Genomic DNA, 9692 nt, shown 5'->3' on the forward strand with positions numbered 1-9692 from the left:
TTTTTTTTTTTTTTGGAAAATGGCTTTGGCAGAGCCAATTAGCCAGAAGTGATGACTTTAAACCGTCAAATACATATTTATAACAACTGTGTGTTTAATTTCACTAATTGGTACTTACATATATAAATTACAATAAAATTTTGGTTTTGAACAGGTTTATTCATGAAATAATCGCAACAAATTGCACTCGAACTCTAAAATTAATATAGAATTTTAGAGCTATTGTGCAATTACTGCTGATAATTCTTGCAGTAAGTATTTTTAATTACAATCAACATCTTGAAATTAAATTTCGCGCAAGAGTACCTGTCAAAGAACGTTGAATAAAGTTTCCATTCAATATCCATAATATTGATTTCTTTAACATTTATCTCATCCTTTCTTATATTTGATCACAAACAAATCTGTAGTGTTGCTTTCTTCAATGATTAGGATCTCCCACTATCCTAGATGACTGTATATACAGACTGTTTAATTTTAAATTAGATATACGGCCTATAAATGGCAACACCGCTTCCCTGCTGCTCAACTAATGAACTTGATTCGCACCCATTCATTCGTCATTCTACAGTGGCAATGCAACTCATTCTCATAAACAATGTTGCCGATTTTAGAGCTTCTTTCAGTCGCCTATATCTAATCAAAAACTAAACGTATTGTATGTAGTATTTAAATATTAATACATACTCGAAATAGTTGTGTTATATATTATTTTATTTCGTGTAAATGCAACCTTTAAGAGTTACATAAGCAGATTTTTAATGGATAATTCTAATGCAATTGATAGATATGTATAAGAACGCGGGAATAATGAGGGTATTGAAAAGGAATTTAAGATATTGTTCGCAAAATAAAGGTGCTAGAAAACGATAAAAGAATTTTACTCTATTTTTAGATATATTTAAAAGTTTCTAGTACCATTGGAATCTATATAATAAACGAAGCCTTAATTGAATGTTGTGTAAAAGTCAAAGGATTTTTTCAGTTTCTGCTACTATATTTTTCTTGAAGTTTTTATTTGCCGAAAGTAAGCTTTCAGGAGAAAGGAAATACTTATACTAGAAACGCTTTGCATCGTTTCTGTAGAGCAAAAAGGCTTTTTTAATAGTTAATGTAAAATACTGCAGGTATAGTACCTATCAAGATATTTTAGAAAACTATCTTAATTCTATTACAAAGTCATTCGTATTTGAGTAATATCGTTAAGTTTCGAGAGGTGAACATACTGAATAGCAGGTATAATAATTAAAAGTACAATAGATTCAAATTTATTAATTTCTACCTGGGTCGAAAACTTAACCACACCATCCAAATACAAATGACTTTGTAATAAGCTTAAGATTAAGGTTTTCTAAAATATCTTATACTATAGATTGTATCTAGATGTCAAAGGGATGATTTGGCATAGCAATCCCTTCCATACAACAAACCTTTTGTATCCTACGTCTATGTTTAATGCAACAGATTTAGGCTTCCAAGAAAGTATACAAGTATTATTTGTTTTGGACTGATATTTGTTACCGGGTAGATTAGATTATGTGAGGTCGAACTCAAGGATGCCAACACTTCTGATAAAGTTAATTCGCCTCCTAGGCGACTTGTTTCCTATGTCAGAGGGCGCTATAGTGACATCTAGGAATTTTAGTCGATTGCAGAAGAGTGCTACGCAGTTGCATAGTATATGTTCTGCCGTTTCTTTTTCGTTATCACAAAAGCGAGAGTTTTCTCTATCTGATTTTCCCATTTTTTAGATGATATCTTGGAGGGTATACCAAATAGGTATGTCCTCCAAGAGGAGGCATAGATGACCTCATGCCAGTGGCCATTTTTATATCTTTTTTGAAGTTATACTTCTTTAGGCACGAGGGTGAATTTTTACATTCCCTGGCGCATGCGCACACCGACAGTATGGTATTAGTCGCTACATCTTTATGTAGCGCAAATAAGGTGTTCGTGAAAAGAATATATTATTACTGTTTTTAGTAAATATATTTATTATAATATTTGTGTCTTTGGATTTGTCTTCCTCGGGAATAAGATATTTTATAATAATAGTAAGTATATTTAAAGTATTTTTGTATACTTCACTTGGTCTACTAAATTTGTCAGTATGTATGAGAAATCTTGTAACCTGTCAAAGCAAAGGGAATATAGCTCAGTGGTAGAGCGTGTGACCGGAGATCGAGAGGTCCCCGGTTCGAATCCGTGTATTTTCTATTTCTTTTTTTATTTTTGGTATTGTTTTAAGAAAAATTTTTGCAAAGTAGTAAGTAAAAATTAGTTTAATCTTTAAATAAAATACAAATAACCTGTTGAAATCGTATAATAGAGGTATAACTTCTTACGTGCGTACAAAGTACACACACATTCTTTTTTACTCATTTCGAGAGGGTGATTTGTTGGAGGCGACACTTTTATGAGCCTTTTTGTTTGCCTTTGTCCTGGTGTGTTAGACCAATATAGTTGTAGTTGATTGAGTTCTCAGGTCTGGAGTTCCTCTCTGATATTGCTTTTTGATTGGGTATTAGCCCCTTCTTTTGCGAGGCTATCAGCTTCCCCATTTCCTGCAATTCTCTTGCGACTTGGCGCCCACATCAAAGTTACTTTGTTGCGTGCCGCCAGCTTCTTAAGGGATTGTTTTACAGCCTCAAAGTTAGAACTTGATATTAGTGAGGACAGTCGAGATTCAGAAAAGGACTAGGCACTAGAGAAGCTCTGTTTACTCTAAATGTTCTCACACAGATGCTTGGACAGCAATCAAGGGATACGCGAATGTTTCATGGATTTCGAAAATGCTTTCGATAGGCTACGTCATGATTTACTTAAAGATAATAATATTCTTAATAACAAACGCATGGATGATAAAGATCTGGGAATACTCCTGAATTTATACTGGAATCAGCGAGCAAATATAAGATTGGAAGATGAAATTTCAGACATAATAAGAGTAACACGTGGAGTGATACAGGGATGTATATTACCGCCACTGTTATTTTAACGTCTATAGTGAACATATTAGCCAGGATGTTTTAAATGAATGAAGAATATTAACATGTGTTTAGTACCTTGTTGTACAGCTTGGAAACACGGACTCTCAAACACAACAATATAAAAAGCATTGTTTCGAAATGTGGTGCTATCGACTAATAAAAATACAGTTTTTTTTGTTTATTATTTATTTACATAATGTTTTCTGCCTGTAGAATTGATTAATAACTTATGCACTATTACACACAAAAATATCTATCACAAACTGTGATAGTTTAAGCAATCATTGTGAAAAATTAATATTGTGGGAATATTTGAAAGGATAAACACAGTTTTTCGGACTAAAAGTATCATCGAAAAGATTTTACCTGATAAATGGTTCCATGACATCTCGTAACGCGACAATTCGTAACGGACAATCCGTAACGCCGGCCGTCAATTCGTAACATCGACAGTTCGTAACGGAATAACTCGTAACGCCAACATTTAGTTTTTTTTAGCAAATTCAGCATTACTGAATGTATACAATAAATGTGTTTTGCATACTTGTCTACACTAAAAGTAGGAGTACTTTTTTAGGCCTCGTTTTTTAAATATAAAATTGCGTGCATAGAAATCCGCCCACTTAAAAATTTGGTCATTTTTTATGTCTCGTATTTCCTAAACCTGTTGGCCGATTTAAGTGATTGTTTTAATGTGTTACAGCCTGATTCTTTAACAATACCGCTTTAATAATATTGTTGCTAAACTGGTAAATTTTCATTGTATACCGGGTGTACGAATCAAACTGTGTTTTTTTTTTCAAAGTTCGTATCACCTTGTGGAATATTCTACCATTTATAAAATACTGAAATTAAAACCTAACTATAGCCTCAGGTTTTCTTAACATTCTGTTTTTTTATTTATTCGCTTATGTTGGATAATAAAAAAGTTCGGTACTTTAACAACTAGACATGTTCTTCATCAATACACGGTGTTTTTAAATAAGTGAGAAAAACATTTAGGGGGTAATTCTGCATGAAAAAATAATGACAAGTTTGCGTTATAAACCTATGTCCGCACATGTTTCGTTTCCGAGATACGGGATGTTGAATTTTTTCTTACAAACTGACGATTTATTCATTGCTATTGCTCGAAAACCAGTTGAGATATGCAAATTAAATTTGGTAGGTTTTAAGAGATAGTTATTGCGGATTTTTTGACATACAATTAAGAATTTTATATTCACCATTGTATATCACAAAATGTGCAATAACTACGTCTTAAAATCCACCAAATTTCATTTGCATATCTCGACTGGTGGTTTTAAAGCAATAAATAAATCGTGAGTTTGTAAGAAAAATTTCAACACCCCCTATCTCGGAAATACGTTTGCGGACATACGTTTATAAAGCAAACTGTCATTATTTTTTCATGCAGAATTACCCCTTAAAGTTTATCGCGCTTATTTAAAAACACCGTATTTTGGTAAAGAACATGTCTAGTTGTTAAAATACCTAACTTTTTTATTATCCAACATAAGCGAATGAATCAAAAAACAGAATGTTAAGAAAACCTGATGCTATAGTTGGGTTTTAATTTCAGTATTTGAATGAAAATTTACCTGTTTAGCAACAATATTATTACAGCGGTATTGTTAAAAAATCAGGCTATAGCATATTAAAATCATACTAAACATATTAAAAATCACTTAAATCGGCCAACAGGCCAACTGAAATTAAAACCCAACTACAGCTTCAGGTTTTCTTAATATTTTGTTTTTTGATTCATTTGTTTATGTTGGATAATAAAAAAGTTAGGTACTTTAACAACTAGACATGTTCTTCATCAATACACGGTGTTTCGAAGTAAGTGCGACAAACTTTAAGAGGTAATTCTGCATGATAAAATAATGACAGTTTGCTTTATAAAACGTATGTTTGCCAATGTTTCGTTTCCGAGATAGCGATGTTGAATTTTTTCTTACAAACTGACGATTTATTTATTGTTTTAAAACCGGTTGAGATATGCAAATACAATTTGGTGGGTTTTAAGATGTAGTTATTGCACATTTTTTGACATACAATTAAGAATTTAATATTCACCATTAGCGCGTATACAAAATTTACCTGTTTATCAACAATATTATTTACATCGATTTTACAGAATCAGGCTAAACTGGTAAATATATTAAAAAATATATAACATATATGTTAATATGGTAAACATATTAAAAAAATCACTTAAATCGGCCAACAGGTTTAGGAAATACGAGACATCAAAAATGACCAAATTTTTAAGTGGGTGGATTTCTATGCACGCCACTTTATTTATTATTATTATTATACATTACATTTGAGCAGGGGTCGCAAGACCCATATGCCCATTAGACTACAAGGTAATATATAGTATGCATGGAATGTTCACACATATTTTTGTAAATATGACACCTAAAGAATATTCTTTTAATTATTTTTATCCTGAAGTATCACTTTATAGTAAAACTACTGACACAGGTAGATTATATTTTTTAAAACACAGTTTTCAAAATATATTTCTCCACGAAATATGTAATGTGTTAAAAAATTGATCATAATTGCAATTGGAACTGTAATAAAAGTTAGTTTCCACATTAACAAAAATAAACAGAATAATTCAATTTTGACGTTACGAATAGTTATAGTTACGAACTGTTGATGTTACGAAGTCGCGCCGTTACGAATTGACGGCGTTACGAGAGGTCTTGTCACGCTGATAAATATAGGATACGGTAAATTTGTAACTTTTCACATATATTCAATAACATTTTTGTTCTAGTAAATTGCCATATTTGGAGAAATTTTGTTACTGTATTGAATCAGTCGACCTGTTAGTTCGTTTTAATTATAAAGAGCGTTTTTCTCTCCGTGGCAATTTACTATTTTATCTCCTGTTGTTCTGAAATCTTTTTTAAAACAATTATTCTGTTATACATTTGAAAAATTAAAAAGATAGAAAAGAAAAATACTTTCTATATATTTTTATGCTAACCCAGTTATGAATATACATGTTTCTTCATGAATGTTGTTTAAAATTGTTGATTCGATTCCACACCTGAGCCGAGTTAGTAGACTTTTACAAATTAAAAGTATATTACTACATGTTTTTCGTTTATTTTCGTTAATTAGGCCATAGAGGAAGATAAAAAAAACTATTTTGACTATAGATTTCTACGAGTGCACCAAAGAAATCTGTGAAATTATTCAAATAGATTTTTTAAATAGAATATTGTGTTTTTATGCGAGTGTATTTTTATTTAACAAAACAAGCAATAGAGCAAAATAAGAACATGAACGTTTTTAAGAGAAGCGTACAAAAAGGAAAAATAAAAATCAAACTAATAAACAGAACTGGAGAAGAAACTACAGAGATGAAATATTAACAATAGTCGAAGAGTTATACACAGAGTTATACAAATCAAGAAAAAAAAGATGACAATACGCAACCTCCAATTACAGTAAAAACTGAGGTATTAAATCAAGGATCAGATTTAATGCCAGATATAACAAAATCAGAAATCAAATAGGCTCTGAAAATGAAAAATAATCGAACCCCAGGCGAAGGTGGAATAGTATCAGAAGCACTAAAAATTGGAAGAAATATACTACTTGAAAAAATTAACTACTTTTCAATATCTGCCTTCACAACGCCAATATTCCAACAAACTGGAACAACGCTAGTATGATTCTATTACACAAAGCAGGAGACAAAGCCAATTTAGAGAACTACAGACCGATTAGCCTACTCAGCCATGTGTATAAGTTATTTACGCGAATTTTAGTTAGGAGAATGGAAAGAAAGTTAGAGACTTTCCAAGAGAACAGGCAGGATTCCGAAAAAGTTACGGAACAAATGACCATCTACAAAGTATAAAAGAAACAAAATACCTTGGGGTTTGTTTTGATCATAGGCTTACATGGAATACTCACATCCTAGAAACCACACAAAAAGCTACTATGTCCTTGGGCAGATGTAGAAGAATGTGTGGTAAGAATTGGGGGCTTAACCCTAAAATGACTCTATGGTTATACACAAGAGTTATTAGACCCATGATAACATACGGCTCGGTGACGTGGTGGACAAAGACGCAGCAAGTGGGAGCAATAAGGCTGCTAGGTAATACACAAAGGCTAGCATGCCTGTGTATTACGGGGGCCATAAAAGCCACTCCTACAGCAGCGCTGGAAGTCCTGCTGAATCTACCACCACTTCATATCTTTGTGCAGGGCGAAGCCAGATCAGTGATTCACAGATTAATCCATGGTCAGCCACATATAAGCCAGGTGCATGGTGCTGACAATAGAAAGCTAATCGAGTAGCTAAAAGTCGATATTGTGATGGGGCAGCCTATCGATGCAACAGCAACGAGATATAGCTTTGACAATAAGTTCAAAATTAATATACCAGGCAGGGAAGACTGGAAGGAAGGTGTACCCATAAAGGCTGTTGCTACCTGGTACACTGATGGCTCAAAAACATCGGAAGGTGTGGGAGCCGGCATAGTAGGGACAAATCGAGGAATTCAGTTCCCGGTTAGTCTATCAAAGGATGTCACAGTTTTCCAGGCGGAAATAACGGCAATCCATCACTGCGTGGAAGAAATAGAAAGGCGGAAAAGAACGTTCCGTTCAGTTGCCATCTTCACAGATAGTCAGGCAGCGCTTAAGTCACTCAATTCTGTAGAGGTCAATTCTAAGCTAGTATGGGATTGTGTGAGTGCCCTAAATAAACTAGGAAATCGTAGCAAGGTTACGTTAGCCTGGGTACCGGGACACGAGGGTCATAAGGGCAATGCCAAGGCTCATCAATGCCATTCGTTGGACCGGAACCCTTCTGCGGCGTTGCAAAGGCAGTTACAAGAACGGCTACAAGAAAGTGGGTAGCTCACAAATCTTTGGAATGGTGGAGGAATTCACCAGGACCAAGACAGGCGAAACTTCATTACAGAACATTCGCCAAAATTTACGGCAGATCTAATAAGCAAAGGCAGGAAAACAGTCAACGCCATAGTAGATCTGCTAACAGGGCCCTGTAAGCTGAATAGGCACTTAAGAGCGAACAGTAGCGATCAACAGGTAGCCACAAACGCGTTCCAAGATTGCGGCTCTAATTTTGAATATTTTGTCGAGATATTTGGCACACATGTTCGTAATATAATAAAGAATGGCGGTACAGAGCCCAATTTCAGAAATATGTTAGTATGTGGAAATTACTCTACAACTAAATAAAATATTGAAAAAAGGAGCCTGTACCGCCATTAAGAAAGACAAAAAAATACACTTTCTTCAAATAAATTTTTTTATCGCATGCCTAGATTTTGTGTAATCTTGGAACTACTAAAAATCGATTTTTTTATAACAAGAAATCGAACATCACTGACTTGGCAACATTTCCCGCCTATGTGTATAAAAATTTTATTGTTTTTGATAGTATAAACGTCAGTGTCGAATTACCGACGCACTGTTGCCACACTTTTGAAAGTTCGCAGAACTTTCACAATATTGGACCGCGTTTGTTGCCACCTGTTGATCGCTACTGTATCACCTTAAAGCTGATGGGATTGGCAGATAATGACCTGTGCAGATTCTGTCACCTGGAAGAAGAAACAGCAGAGCACATTTTATGTCATTGTGACAGTCTGGCAAATGTGCGGTGCAAATCCAACGGCAAATAGCTACATGGAAGGTTCAGTGTCGAAGCTATTAGACTTTTTAAAAAGGGTCAGGCTAGAGAATGTTATCTAGGACTAGAGGACCACAATAGATCTGAAAAGGTCGCAGTGGAATAGGCCAGAAAGCCACCTCTCTAAATCTATCTATCTATCTAAAGTATAAAAACCCTAATAGAGAAAGTAGTGGAATACAATAAACCTCTAGTTCTGGTTTTTATCGATTTTCACAAAGCCGTTGACACAGTTCAGCTTAGCAAAATATTACAGGCGCTTAAAGAATGCAGGCTAGATTATAGGTATACAAAATTATTATACAAAATATACTTACAGGCAACAACCACTGTCAAATTTCTTACTAACAGTAATCGCATAAAAATAGAACGGGGGGTTAGACAAGGAGACCCAATGTCACCTAAACTTTTTAATACGGTCTTGGAATATGCTTTCAAAAGTTTGGATTGGATGACAAAGGGAATAAAAATAGATGGAGAATACCTAAACAACTTACGTTTCGCCGATGATATAGTCATAGTAGCTGAGGATCTAGGTATGGCAAGAGAGATGGTACAGGAACTCGTTGTGGCTACAGAAAATGTAGGTTTAAATATAAACATCTCGAAAACAAAAATAATGACAAATTTGGTATAATAATAATATCGTATGGCATTTTTGCCGGGGAGATCCTTTCGGATAGTTCCAGCGCCAATTACATCTTTAACCCTGTTTCAAGTAACTAGTGTCGATGTACACTAGCCCAGGGGGACCGACGGCTTAACGTACTCTCCGAGGCACGGTGAGACGGCTCGTGTCATTATTGGAAATGAAAATGGTTTGTCTTTGGCAGGGATCGAACCCACGTCTACTGGCGTATGAGGCCAGCGTTTATGCCGTTACCCACGGCCGCTCACACAAATTTGGTACCCAACCAGAACATCAGTATTGGTGGGAAATAAACAGAACTTGTAGATAGATATAAATACCTGGAACATGAAATTACGATTGGCAGGGATAACCA

Source organism: Diabrotica virgifera, chromosome 3 (assembly GCF_917563875.1).
Source record: "Diabrotica virgifera virgifera chromosome 3, PGI_DIABVI_V3a".
Lineage (NCBI taxonomy): Eukaryota > Metazoa > Arthropoda > Insecta > Coleoptera > Chrysomelidae > Diabrotica > Diabrotica virgifera.